At 41.4% G+C, this 14159-nt stretch overlaps 2 long non-coding RNA genes across 2 annotated transcripts; one reads left to right on the forward strand and one right to left on the reverse strand.

The window, feature by feature from the left end:
• Positions 1 to 7125: 7125 nt before the first annotated feature.
• LOC105516508 lies at positions 7126 to 8656 on the reverse strand. The gene is made up of 3 exons (XR_001002498.1): positions 8567 to 8656; positions 7878 to 8115; positions 7126 to 7483 (listed from the first exon to the last, which is right to left on the reverse strand). It is a non-coding gene; the product is annotated as an uncharacterized LOC105516508 (long non-coding RNA).
• LOC105516509 lies at positions 8657 to 11984 on the forward strand. The gene is made up of 2 exons (XR_001002499.1): positions 8657 to 8790; positions 11274 to 11984. It is a non-coding gene; the product is annotated as an uncharacterized LOC105516509 (long non-coding RNA).
• Positions 11985 to 14159: the final 2175 nt, after the last annotated feature.

A 14159-nucleotide genomic window follows, 5' to 3' on the forward strand; every position in this document is an offset into this window, starting at 1 on the left:
AGTTCTTGTGAGACCTGGTCATTTAAAGTTTAAATTTATTTGTAGTTTGTCTTTCAACAATAGGGAATATAAGATGCTTATATAAGAATTGTACTTTCTAATTTTTTATATCTACTCCCCTCCCCTTATTCAACAATATCTTGAATACTACTTTGCAAAAACCTGATAAGTACTTGACGAATATAAAAAAGAGCACATTGTTTGAAGATTTCCAGTCCAATTGAGACTAAATACATGATAGGACTGAAATCCTCACAAATTTGTTTATTTTAAACATATAGGTGGGCAATGGCCAAGCCCTACCTGGCCTGCATAATCGTGTGGAAAATTAATAACAGAATTATATATATTCTATTAATAAAAGTATATATTAATATGTATATATATGTATATATATCAGGCAAGAGAAATCAAGGCAAGAGAAATCAGACAAGAGAAAGAAATGTATATATACATATATACACATTATGCCATCTATACATAATGCCATCTATACACAATATTTTGGATGACTATTCCACTGTTTGTATAGACGGCATTGTTTTGAAATGGGGTCTTGCTAGGCTCTCTAGGCTCCTCTCAAATTCCTCAAATTCCTGGATTCAAAATTCCTGGGCTCAAGCAATCCTTCTGCCTCAGACTCCCAAGTATGCAGCATGTCATTTTAAAATATATTACTTACAGAAGTATAACACTGAATTAACGTTATGAGGTTATGAAGGAGTTAGAAGAAACAAATATGACGGACAGGATTAAGGAAACACAGCAAACCACCAGCTTCAGTCAAGGGTTACAGAGGATACAACTGTAACAGGTTAGAGAAGGAAGAAACATCATGGAAGAAGAGGAATAACACAGTAGAGGAAGCTGGTTTATACAGTATGCTATTTAAAAGATTGATTCTGCCACATCTTGTCATATCATTTATGTTTTAAGACAAGTATTCAGCAACTGCCTTAAAGGAAATAAATACACTATTGTAATCTATTTAATCCATGATTAATCCACTCGGTTTGTGTGGAGTGAATTTTTCTTGTCTTTATAGCTTTGTGTCGTGCATGACTTCTAGACTTTTCGTTCAATTAAAACTAAGAGTAAATTTTTCTATATACAATCATTACAAATTAGGGGACAGAATACTCCACCAATTTTATTTCTTTCTTTTGTAAAGGAATAGACAACAGAATGTATTCAGAGATGATTTCCTATTTATGTATTATAACCATTCTTTCCTAGCTCTTAAAGGTACATGAATTATTTTTATTCCACAATAATGTCATATTCATGTTTACTTCATTTAAAAAGACTGCACACACTTCCTTTTACAAAAAGCAGGCAGCAGACTGGGTTTGGCCCACATGCTCTAATTTGCAGATGACTGGTTTAAGCCACACTGCAGATTTAGCCAATTGCCCTCAAGGGCATTTGACTTTACAGGACTTATCAATGCCCATTCCATTCAGATGCCCCTTCCTTCAGAGGGACTACTGTAAGGGTTTCAGCTATATTTATATCTGATTAACAACAAATATTTTTAGTAATTTGCATTAGAATGAGTTTTTGTGGGTGAAATTATTAGTTTTTTATCATAACACATGTTAGAAATCAATAATGAGTTGCAACTGGTGGTATTTGGGGTCAGATGTTACACGTTTGGGGGTACTGTTCATCCCAAAATGACCACACGGTCCAAAGCAAAATACAGATACAAAATAACAATGCCATTTTTTCACAGACACAGAAAAAACAATCCTAAAATCCATATGGAACATTAAAAAGCCAGAATAGCCAAAACAATCCTGAGCAGAAAGAACAAAGCTGGAGGAATTACACTACCTGACCTCAAAATATATTACAAGGCAATAGCAACCAAGACAGTGTGGTATTAATATGAAAATAGACACATAGACCAATGGAACAGAATAGAGAGCCCAGAAAGCCAACTTATTTTCAGCAAAGGACCCAAGAACACACACTGAGGAAAGGACACCCTCTTCAATAAATGGTGCTGGGAAAACTGTCTATACATGTATAGAAGAAAAAAACTAGACCCCTATCTCTCACTGTATAAAAAACCAACTTGAGATGGATGAAAGACTTAAAGCTAAAACCCAAAACTATAAAACTACTAGAAGAAAACACAGATAAAATACTTCAGGACATTGGTCTAGACAAAGATTTTATGGCTAAGGACTCAAAAGCACAGACAACTAAAACAAAAAAGAGACAAATGAGACTATGTTACACTAAAAACTTCTGTACAGCAAAGGAAACGATAGAGTGAAGAGACAGCCTGTTTTTGGGGGGAAAATATGCACAAACTATTCATTTGATAAGGAACTAATATTCAGAATATGTAAGGAAATCAAACTAATCAAGAATAAAAAAAGTAACCCCATTAAAAAGTGGTCAAAGGACATGAGTGGACAATTCTGAAAAGAATACATACAAGTGGCCAACAGGCACATGGAAAAATGCTCAACATCACTGGTCATCAGGGAAATGCAAATAAAAACCACAATGAGAAACCATCTTACTCCGGGTCGAATGGCTATTACTAAAAAGACGAAAAACCACAGATGCTGGCAAGGAAGTGGACAGATAAAACCTCTCCCACATTTTTGTTGGAAATGTAAATGAATGCAATGACTATGGAAAACAGTATGAAGATTTCTCAAAAAACTATAAATGGAACTACCATACAACCCTGCAATCCCACTGTATCCAAAAGAAAAGAAATTAGCATATCAAAGCGACACCCACACTCACTTACTTATTACAGCACTATTAACAATAGCAAATATATGGAATCAAACTAAGTGTCCATCAATGGATGAATGGATAAAGAAAATATGGCACATTGGCATATAATTCAGTCATAAAAGCAAATGAAGCCGTTTCATTTGCAAAAACATGGATGAACATGGAGGTCATTATGTTATGTAAAATAAGCTAGCACGGAGAAACAAATATTGCATATACTCACTTATATGTGGGAGCTATAAAAGTTGATCTCATAGAGGTTAAGAATAGAATGATAGATACTGGAGCCTGGGAACAGTGTTTGGCTGGGAAGAGGGGATAAAAAGAGGTTGGTTAACAGGGTACAACATAGAGGTAGATAAAAGGAATACATTCTAATATTCTATGGCAAAATAGGGTGACCTATTGTTAACAACAATGTACTGTGTGTTTCAAAATAGCCAGGACAGAGGACTTGATATGTTCCCAACAGATACAAATGATAAACACTCTAGGTGACAGACACCCCAGATACCCTGACTTGATCATTACATAGTCCATGCATGTAATAAAAGATCACATGTATCCCATAAACATGTACAAAATTATATATCAATAAAAAATCAAGCCATGTCCTGAATGGACAGGGAGGACATTCTGCTAAGTGAAATGAGCCAGACACAGAAAGGCAAATACCATGCGATCTCACTTCTATGTAGAGTCTAAAAAAGTTTAACTCATAGAAGCAGAGAAGAGTATGGTGGTTACCAGGGCTTGGAGTAGGAAGAGGGTTGGGGAGATGTTTGTCAAAGGATACAAAATTTCAGTTAGGCAGGAGGAATAAGTTCAAGATCTCTATTATTTAACGTGGTAACTACAGCTGGTAACTACATTGTATTCTTGAAAATTGCTAGGAGGGTAGACTTTAAGTGTTCTCATCACACACCCACAAATGGTAAGTATGTGAGGTAATGAGTATGTTAATTAGCTTGATTTAGCCATTTCACAAGGTATACACATTTCAAAACCTAATGTTGTATATGATATAGAAAATCTTTATTTGTCAATGAAAAATGAATTAAGATATCAGGCTATTTTCCACCATGTCTGAGAGTCTATGCCCAACTCTCCTTCTTTCTGACTGCACTGGGATTATATATAATCCTAAAGCACTGGGATTATAGGCATGAGCCACCGTGCCTGGCCCTGCCTTACTGCTGTCAATTGCTGAGTGCACCCTCACAGTCTCAGTCTTCTTCACCATACTTTGCTGGCTCATTCCTCTTCTCAGTTCATTCACTCTCCTTGGCGATTTCGTCTGCTGCTGTGTATTGCAAGGCCTGAAATTCCATGTGTTGCCTTGACATCATTGAGCTCCACAGGGTCTCTAAGGCCTAGCCAGGATTTCCCCTGCTGTCATCAGATATGCTCCTTACACATTGGGAAAGTCTCCTCATTCAGCTTGTTCCCATGTCAGCCAGATCAGCTACACTTCCTCTGGTCCTCAACCAAATGAGATTCAGTTCTCTGCCAGACTGAAGCGATTAAAAACAAAACAAAACAACAACAAGAAAACAATTACATCTTTCAGTAGGAACAAGAAGGTAGGCATGCCATCACCATGTGACTAAAAAGTGTACCTCCCATAGGACTTGCTGGTTCACTTTGCTCCTAAGTACAACCCAGTTGTGGTCTTGTGTGTTGTGCCATGTCCTCCTCCCAGGGTGGTGAGTATATGAGACCAACAAACTGCTGCCAATCTGATCTCTCCAGTGATGGGTAACATGTGTTCAGCCATCTGAAGTTATTTAGAGTACGGAATCCTTCCTTCAACAATGGGGTGAATAGGAGGTGATCAGAACATACTGTGACTCCCATTTTGTCTTTTGTGCAAGGATGCTGAGATCATTATATCCAACATTCATCTTTGCAGAGTCACTGGCTTTGCAAGACGTTAATAGAAGTCACTTCTGGTTCAGGAGACTAGGAAGAGAGGGCACTGGCTTACTTTCATTCATTTCTAGAAATCTGCAAATGAGAGGCACTATTTTAATACCTCCTTAATATTTATCAAACACCCATTATGTGTCTAGCATGCGTTCATCATGAATGGCTTTTTAAATTTCCCACAAAAGAGTACACATACATTCACGACATAGATTTGCCTTCATGCATATTAGTCATGCTATGAGAGCGACAATTCTCGGACTTACCAACAAGCTCCCTAACACCGTTGTTTCTTTAAAACATCACTTTTGTCCAGTAACTGTTTTTATGGCAACTGAAGATGGTTCATGAGCTCAGGTCTGTGAAATCTACCAGTCTTACCATCACCCAGAAACACCTGGCCTCATACAGTGCTAGAGCGGCCTGGTGAAAACTCAGTTGTAGCAGTACAGAGGAAACAGAAGCCTGCAATGTTGGAGAGTTGCTCTATAAGATATAACTCAAGTTCTATACTCACAAGAAACCTATGGTGCCATGCTGCAAAGCCAGGATGGGATAGAGAGTGACCCCTCCCACTCTTATACCCAAAAAATGATTCACAGATTTTCTCTATTCCTTCTCCCCAAAATAGGAATTGGATGGTCTGGAGGTTAAAATATTTGAGGCGAGATGCCTCTCCCATGGAACATATTCACAGTTCCATTATCTTGGAAACCGACACTTACTCCTTGTCCTCTGCCCATTTTCAGGTCTTTGGGTAACAAGAGTGGGAGTTGAGAAGGATTGTTTGTGATTGCCTTCTTTATCAGGCCTCCATTGTTAGGCAACTCTTTGCAAGATGGGAAATAGTTGGTACCAGTTGTTTTGGGGGCATTAGCCAAGTCAGAAACTGGACAGAGTTCCACTTGAATGTGCTGCTGCTCTAGTTTGGGTAACTTTACTGTCTATGTATATATCCAAGTACTGCTTGGCACAGTTGAGTTTCTCTTTGGTACATAATTCTGTGTTACTTGTTTTCTCACTCAGTATGATGGTGAAATTTATCCACTTGTAACTCTGTATCCCAAATTCTGTCTCTTCTGTTATGTGGCCATGGAGTGTAGGAGGTTGGCTGCTGTCGGCCTCTGCTCCTGTGGGTTTCGCACCTTCTTGCCCTACCTGCTGTTCTTTCAGCCTCCATTCCCCACCTATTCTCCACCTCACAGCCACTGTATGATGCTGGACTGCAGGTAAATAGTCACCGACATAGCAGTGTCCAGGCAGCATTCCTCCCAACAGTGCACCCAGGAGGCCCCTCTACCTGGCAGCCTCTAACCTCTCCTCTCCATCCTACAGCCAGCTGCATCCTCTGAGGAGAGGCTGGTGGCTCCTTTTTGGCAATGCTGCATCAGTGCAGGGACAGAGAAGGTGACAGAGACAAAGAGGATGGTGAAAAGGATATAGAGCAGTTTAATTTTCTACCATATAAAAAATCTGGAAGAGACCTGGCTAAGGGGAGAGAGAGTAACAGCCCCTTAGATGTGGTGGGGGAGGGGACACAGGAAGGGGCTGTGGGGAATGCTGGACAGATTGTGAGAACACAGGGAATTAGGGAGGAGAGAAAGAGGGGACAAAGGACTGCTTGCAGGCTTATTTTGCATCTCACGTGAAAGGACTAGAGAAATGCCTGGAATTTGTGATGGCTTTAATGGTTCACCTTATGTAAATTTCATCTTACTCCTCACTTAGGCTTGCCAAGTGAGGCTCTGATCTCTTTGCTCTCCCTGTCCCCTCTTCAGCTTTAATTCTCACTTGTCAGTGACCAATTGCCCACATAGTTCCCATTTCAGGTTTCTCAGAATGAGTATATGACTTGCTCAGCACATTGCTTGGGGACAGAGCTTCTTCAATGGAAGCCATCTCATGTGTGTTGTTGTCCTATCAGGTGGCTTCACTTCAGTCAAATGAATTCTATTTGGCTGTAGCCTGAGAAGGTTTGTTTGACATGCCACAAAAAAAGCGACCAGAGCATTCTATACTTTCCTGGGGACAAAGAGCAGAGCGGTTGCCTCTGGAAAACTCTGTGGATATGATATTGGCAGTATTAAAACATATCCCAAAACCCCAGCCCAACTCTTGGTCTGCTCTTAAACAATGTCTTTTCACTAGGGCAAGCATTGGGTTTTAGAGGGGAACACCAGGGCTGTCTCTCCAAAATGGCTAGGGATTAGAGTCTTTGGTCCTTGAATGCCAAGTACTACATCACTTTGACTTTGCAGCTTTTTCATATTGATGGTGGGGGAGATCTGGTGTGCAGCATGATCTCACCCTCTCTCCTGTGTCTGAGCACCCCTGCACAGCGTGTTAGGATTAAGAGAAGCCCCTTCCAGTGTAACCCAAGAACACCCTGTCAGCAAACACACACCCAACCTAAAGGAGTGAAATGACAGATTCTGTTTTAATGGCTCAAACATGGGAGGAGAGTTTATTGCTATAATTATATTTAATTTCTCAAAATTCTGGGCAGGCCTCAGCACATAAGCCACATGACTTTTTGTCCAAGGCCATGTCCACCCTGGAGTTGCTTTATGACAGCATCCACAGCCACCTTGACAGGTCGATGTCACTTCTGTGCCTGCCCAGTTGTCTGTTGATTAAAAAGACCAACACATTTTTGGTGGGCTTCTTGCGTTTGAAGGATTTGTCTGATTTCTTGATGTTCAGTGCGGTCTCTCTGGGGCTCCCTTTGGGGAGTTCTTTATCCATGACTTGTTGACTCCACACAACCTCAGTAAAACAGCACAACCGAGGAAGCCTGAAAAAGATGATGCATTCTAGGTAATCAAGTGGACCCGACAACCTCTTCCTCACTGGCACAAAACCACACACACACACACACACACACACACACACACACACACACACACTGCTACCAGCAGTAGTCACAGGAAGCACCAACCATATTGTTTCTTCAATCTGTCTTATACATGGGTTTGTGCATCAGCCTGATGGGACCCGGGACATTAAGGGCACACTGTTGCATCACTCTGATCATTACCTGTCACATACAGGCTTGTTAGATTGTACACAAAACACTACCTTATAGCTCAAATGTCATTGTAATTCTTATATCCACACTAATGTTAACTGGATTTTATGTTGCTTTTTTTCAGAGCTGTCTTCTTCTCACTTCTGAGTTTTCCCTGTACCTGGAATATGGGCTTCCTTCTGAACTACATTATTCATGTTGTACAGAGTAATTCTCTTTAGTAAATCTATCCATAACAGAGTTCAGTACTTTACATTTGCATTTCTTCATTCTACAACTTGCGGGCTGCTATAATTTGTTTCCTCATTCCAAATCTCTTTACATGAGTTTAGCTTCAAATAGGATTTGCCTCCTTTGAAAATGACTAGTGAAGCAGGTATGAATCTTACTCCAAACCCCTGTGTAGGAAATACACTGGACATTCTCAAATGCTACCTAGTTTCTGTTTCTAAGGTCCATCCTGCTGATTTTCCATCCTGGGAATGTAATCACAGTGGCTTAAAGATTGTACTCACCTCTGATGCCTGGCCCTGACTCATCCCCCAAAACCCTGTTCTGCATTTCATTTGAATCTAGCACAGATTCAAAAGAGTGTTCTCTATTTTGACCTCTCAAGAGAGATTAAAAACCTTGCCCAAGTGACAGAGAGGTGAGATTGGAACTGAGAAAGCCTGTATCTGAAGCCTCTACTTTTACCCACTGCTCTATAGTGTCTCTGTATCAATTTGAACAAATGACTCTCTAATAAACTCCCCCCATTACCAAACAGGGTAGGGGTTTATCAGGTAGGTTAGTTAGTTAATGGCACAAAAGGATGCTCTATGATCTTGGTATATCAGGATATTTTACCTGTGAGACCACTCAGGTTTTTCTTTTGAAGAAAAGATCTGGACCAGAGGGTAAACAGCAACAGCTTGGCACTCTCTCTCTTTCCTTGAGTCCCAGGGCCTGATTGGTTCAGCACCAAGTGAAGTCATAGTTACTGTGGCGACTCACAATTGCCCTCAGAACCTAGTGCAGATTCAAACACTGGCAACCATCCCTGGCTTTCTTCTGGTTCAAGCCTGAATAAGGTGAGTGGAAGTTGCTGGGAGAGGAGGTGAGTATATCCTGTGGCTGGGTGCCATCGGCATGTCTCCTTCCTAGACAGAACTTGCCTCAACTATCCTGGCCTCAGAGCTTGTCCCTGGCTCGTATAAAATCCATTAAAATTTCTCCTTTGTGTAAATAAACAGCACCCACTGCATCTTGCCTTGTCCCCTGGGTAGTGATCAGCAACTTTGTCCGCCATGTTCCAATCCAGGAATTAGTTCCAGGTCAAAGTTCCTACTTGTTTCTCAATCTTGCATCCATCCTTGGTCATGACTCTGCAAGTACTCCTTCTATAATACGCAATTTATGTAAATGGAATGTTTAGTTGCAGAAATTGAACACTTCAGTTAAACATTGCTGTGTCTCCCACACTTATCTAAACCCTCTCAAAGCTCAGTGCAGTGGAGCTTCACACCTTTATTCTGTGGATCTGGGATGCAGGTGGGCTTTTAATGCTTTGGAAAATCTTATTCTAAAACTGGACCAGTTCCTTGAGACATATTCCCTTCCAAGTCTCTGATCTAGAATAACTACATTGTTACCATTAAAGTATGACCCACGTGGGTATTGTCTAGATGCAGGACATGGATTTTCCAGGCTGTCAGAGGGATAACGGTGAGGACAGCGCTTTGTGTTTTTTGTAGAGTGGTTCCCATGAGGAACTAAAATGACTATTATGAGATATGGCTTGCCTCCTTACTGGCTGCCCAGTCAGTCTTATGTAAGAACTAAGGAAATTGATGTTACTGTAAAGTGACCCAGGTCACACACTCCCTTCCTTGAGTGGCAGGGAAGTAAGGCTCACTCCTCCAGGTTTTCTCCCAGCCCCTATAGAAGCATGTAAAGACCCTGAAGCCATGTTCAGTGTTCTAAACAATTTGGAGAGGGAAGATAACTTATTGGTGTAGTTTATTAACAAAGAAAGTGGAAAACTCTTTCTGTTAAGGAACTGACATCCTAGAAATCCAAGTCAATCACCTAGGAAATAGACCAGGAGAGGCTGATTGACAGAACTTGAATGCATAAAAACTTTGCATACTAGGTCAGGCACAGTGGCTCTCACCTGTAATCCCAACACTTTGGAAGGCTGAGGGGAGTGGATTGCATGAGCCCAGGAGTTCAAGACCTTCAGTTGGCCTTGGGTCATATCCAGCATGCTCCAACTGTAAGACAAAAAGCCCCTAAGGCAGACAGTCATGGCGATTGCCATAAGCAGCCCTGTAGATGCAAAGATGAGATGTAGCTCTGCAGGGCCAGAGTCTAAATATGTAAGTCAATGTCAGAATCTTTTTGGCACTGTCTGTTCCTTAAATAGGTCAATACTCACCGTTTATGAAAATTTTCATCGAACTGGAGCTACATTTCCTTTCTATAGATAGCATGTTTTTAATTTTTGTTTTTAAAGCGACCCAGGTCACACACACCCTTTCTTGAGTGGCAGGTAAGGCAGGCTCGGTCCTCCAGGTTTTCTCCTGGCCACATAGAACCATGTAAAGACCCTGAGGCCATATTCATTGTCTTGAACAATTTGGAGAGGGAAGATAACTTATTGGCGTATTTTATTAACAAAGAAAGTGGAAAACTATCTTTCTCTTAAGGAACTCTGACATCCTAAAAATCCAAGGCAATCACCTAGGAAATAGGCAAGGAGAGGCTGATTGATAGAAGTTAAATGCATAAAAACTTTGCACACTAGGTCAGACACAGTGGCTCTTGCCTTTATAGGCACTTTGGAAGGCTGAGAGGAGTGGAGTGCTTGAGCTCAGGAGTTCAAGACCAGCCTGGGCTACATAAGGAGACCCTATCTCTACAATAAAAATAAATGAATACATAAATATATTAAAAAATTGCAGTCTTCCAATAAATAGGGAATATCATAGATTTAAGCTATCCTACTTACATTGGTTGCAAATATTATGAAATACCTGGAAAAATAATGAAATATAAGGAAAACACACATGCCATTTTTTATGAGCCTTCAGTTTGAATATACACATAATATTTTAAAACACTACATTTTTCTTAAGAGGAAGATCAATTTTTGCAATGGCATCAATCTGCCTCTAATAAAATCAATATATCCAGTACAATCCTAATCATAGTTTGTAGCAGAATTTTGAGTGTGTGTGTAACTGGAAGATCAGATGAAATTATATTGCAAAAAAATGTGAAGGATTATGCAACAGGGGTAGCTTGTCATTCTGGACTCAAAACTTACTCTGTAGTATTAGTGAATGAAGCAGGAATTGATAGACATGTCCATGGACCAACAAAGAGATTCTAGAAATATACTCATGCATATGTGGAACTCAAAGAAATTATATACCTGGCATTTAAAAATCACAAGTTGCCACAAAGCTGACTTTTATGATCGTGTGTGTTAGAGAGGAGAAGTGCAGAGAGGCTTTGGGGGCTACTTGATGTTTCTCCTTCAGGCAATTCTAGATTCCATCAACTTTCACAGGTCTCTCTTCTGTGCTGTCTTCCTGAAGCCATCTGTGGAGTCAAGCAGTCATGGCACAGGCACACTCTGAAGTTGGTCCCAGCACATCTGCAGGGAGCATCAGGAGAAAGGCGGACGAATACTTGAGACCCAGCCTGGCCTCTAAATCTGTGCTGAGCGTTTTACTCAGTAGACAGCTTGGGAATCACAGAAACGATGTGGATCTGACAGAGTGGCTGTGGACACTGACACAAACCACACCAGGGTGGACCTGGCCTTTGCCAACACGCCATACAATCAACCCACCTTTGCACCCTGGGGAGGATGAAAAATCCAAGAAAATGGTGTGGATCAATAAATCCTTCCCCTGATGCAACCATTACAAATGGAAGTTGTGTTCTCACTGCTTTTGGCTGTACATGGTCTTTGATCACCTAGTTTCTTGACTTCTGACCAGTCTCTGTGTTACCCGAGGCCACAGCAGATGAACTTTACCTATTCCCCCCTGAGAAGGTGTTCACTAACGTTGTAGACTCTGGGGGTGTTGGAGCCACGAGGGGCCCTGTTTCGAGAAGGTGGAAGGGCAGCTGAGTGGACACGTGGAGAGGCCCTGCAACCCTAAATTTCTAGGGGGAGGGGCCTTTAAGGAGCCTGCTTGGAAGTCTTGATTTGTCTCCCTTGAAGTTTGGGGGAGAGCATGGGTAAAAATTGAAATCAAATAAATTTAAAATGAGAGTGGCTTGCAGAGTGGGGAGAGAATTCTCGCAAGAGATATCCTTCTTAAATTGAGAAAAAAAGAAAGGGAGCTAAAGAGGTAATCAAAAATGCTCAGGAAATAAAGAATGGTCTTTTAAGTGTTGATGCAAAATAACTTTGAACCTACAATTCTACTTCTAGCCAGACATTCAAGTGCGAGAATAAATTAGCAAACAAAGTGTTCAAGTGTGTGTTCCCTGGAAATAGACCCTGAGGCACACTTGTGAGTAGAAAGCACCAACTTTGGAGAAAGTCCCAGACAGCACAGGTAAGGGTGTGGGGAGGTGAGAGGTTTCCACTGTGGGCAATTGGAGCTAATTCTCGGGGGGGCCTTATGGGAGACTTTGTAGAACACACATCTCACATTCATCCCAAGTGCAGGATGAGATGGCTTGGGGGTATTTAGCCACCAAAGTCGCAACCATACTTATTAAAGTACTTCCCCCATGGGAGATATAAATTTCTGTCACCTTCATTTGGCCTTGGGTCATATCCAGCATGCTCTAAGGGTGAGACAAAAAGCCCCCAAGGCAGAGAGTCATGGCGATTGCCATAAGCAGCCCTGTAGATGGAAAGGTGAGACCTAGCTCTGCAGGGCCAGTGTCTAAATACATAAGTCAGTGTCAGAATCTTTTTGGCACTGTCTGTTCCTTAAATAGGTCAATACTCACCGTTTGTGAAAATTTTCATTGAACTGGAGCTACATTTCCTCTCTATAGATAGCATGTTTTAAATGTTTTGTCAATTATCAATTTTAATTGGAAACTGATTGCAGGACCTCTGTCCCAGAGAGTTGTGAGATACGTGTTTAGCCATCGAACGAGCATTGTAGACATCAAAATATTCCCCCTGGGGAAAAGAAAGCAGGATTTTTGTAGTGTGTCCTGCCTGCAGATGTGCCATGCTGGGTGTTAGGCACAGGTCTCTCCCTGGGATTTCATGGAGATCTTGGGCTGGCTGCTTTATCAGAAACTCTATTCTTGCAATTCAGCCTAGGGGAATCCAAGCTGCATTGTCTCACCTCTTGCTGAGGGGTTCCTCAGCATGTGGAATGCAAAGAACCTCCTTCTTTCCAGGTCTCCCATAGTAGCTGGAACTTTATTCATGTCCCTATCATTACTTTGTCCATGGAACGGGATGAGTTGCTGGTTAGCTTGCTCCCACCCACCTATGCCCATCCAGGCCCATGCTCAGCACACTGTCCCCATACTGGGTGCCCCTATTCCTAGGGATTCTTGGAAATGCTGTTCTGGGTGGTGACTCCATTTCAGCACTGACATAGCCACTGGCAGCCACAGATGGCCTTCTCAAGCTTGTGTTGGGAGTCTAGTAATGAATCCTTTTTGTCACAGTTTAGATGGAACTTGCAATGCCCAGCTCCATTGATGTTGCTTTTCACCTTTCTTCTGTCTCCAATACTCTTCCCTTCCTTTGCAAGCCTCTCAATACTTCGCCATTTTGTTCCAGTGTCACTGCATACAGTTATGCATACAGGTGTGTGTGTATATCTGGGTAGAAGCTTCTGGAAGAGCCCAGTGGTTGAGTTGGGATGGTTATGGGAGCTACGGACACCAGGCGCTCTGAGGCTGGCCAGGGGCTTGGGTGGGGAAGTGCAGTTATGGGAGTGAGGCTGGGGTCAAGCAGGTGTAAAACCCTGCAAAGCAGCTCTTGGTGAGTCTGTCAGGGGAATGGGATAGATGTCTACAGGGAAGGAGTGGGATGGGAGTAAGGGCAGCATCTATAGTGCTGAACTTTCCAGGAAGAAATAATCAAATTCTCTATGCATGCAAAATATTTCAAAATTTAAAAGTTGAAGGGTAACTTAAAAATAAAAATAAAAGCCCAGGATTAGGCCAAAGTCAAAACATTGTGATGAGGCTCGTAAGTTCTTCTGGGAGTCTATAGATGAACATTTCTAAGATTGCTTGAATGGGTCCTGGGTTAGACAAATAAGTTAATGGATGTGTGATGGTAGAAGCCACATTTCTCACTCTTGGTGAGGAAAGTTAGTTGAGTAAATGAGACAGCTACAATGACTCATGTGATAAGAGATTAGAGTTGGAGAGATTGGTATGAACTCATGCTTACGTTAATATAGATAAAGAAGGGTAGATGTAGAAACGTTTATAGGTATGTGTGTACACAAGATGT

The sequence above is a fragment of the Colobus angolensis genome, unplaced genomic scaffold (genome assembly GCF_000951035.1).
Source record: "Colobus angolensis palliatus isolate OR3802 unplaced genomic scaffold, Cang.pa_1.0 Scaffold283, whole genome shotgun sequence".
In the NCBI taxonomy this organism is placed as follows: Eukaryota; Metazoa; Chordata; class Mammalia; order Primates; family Cercopithecidae; genus Colobus; species Colobus angolensis.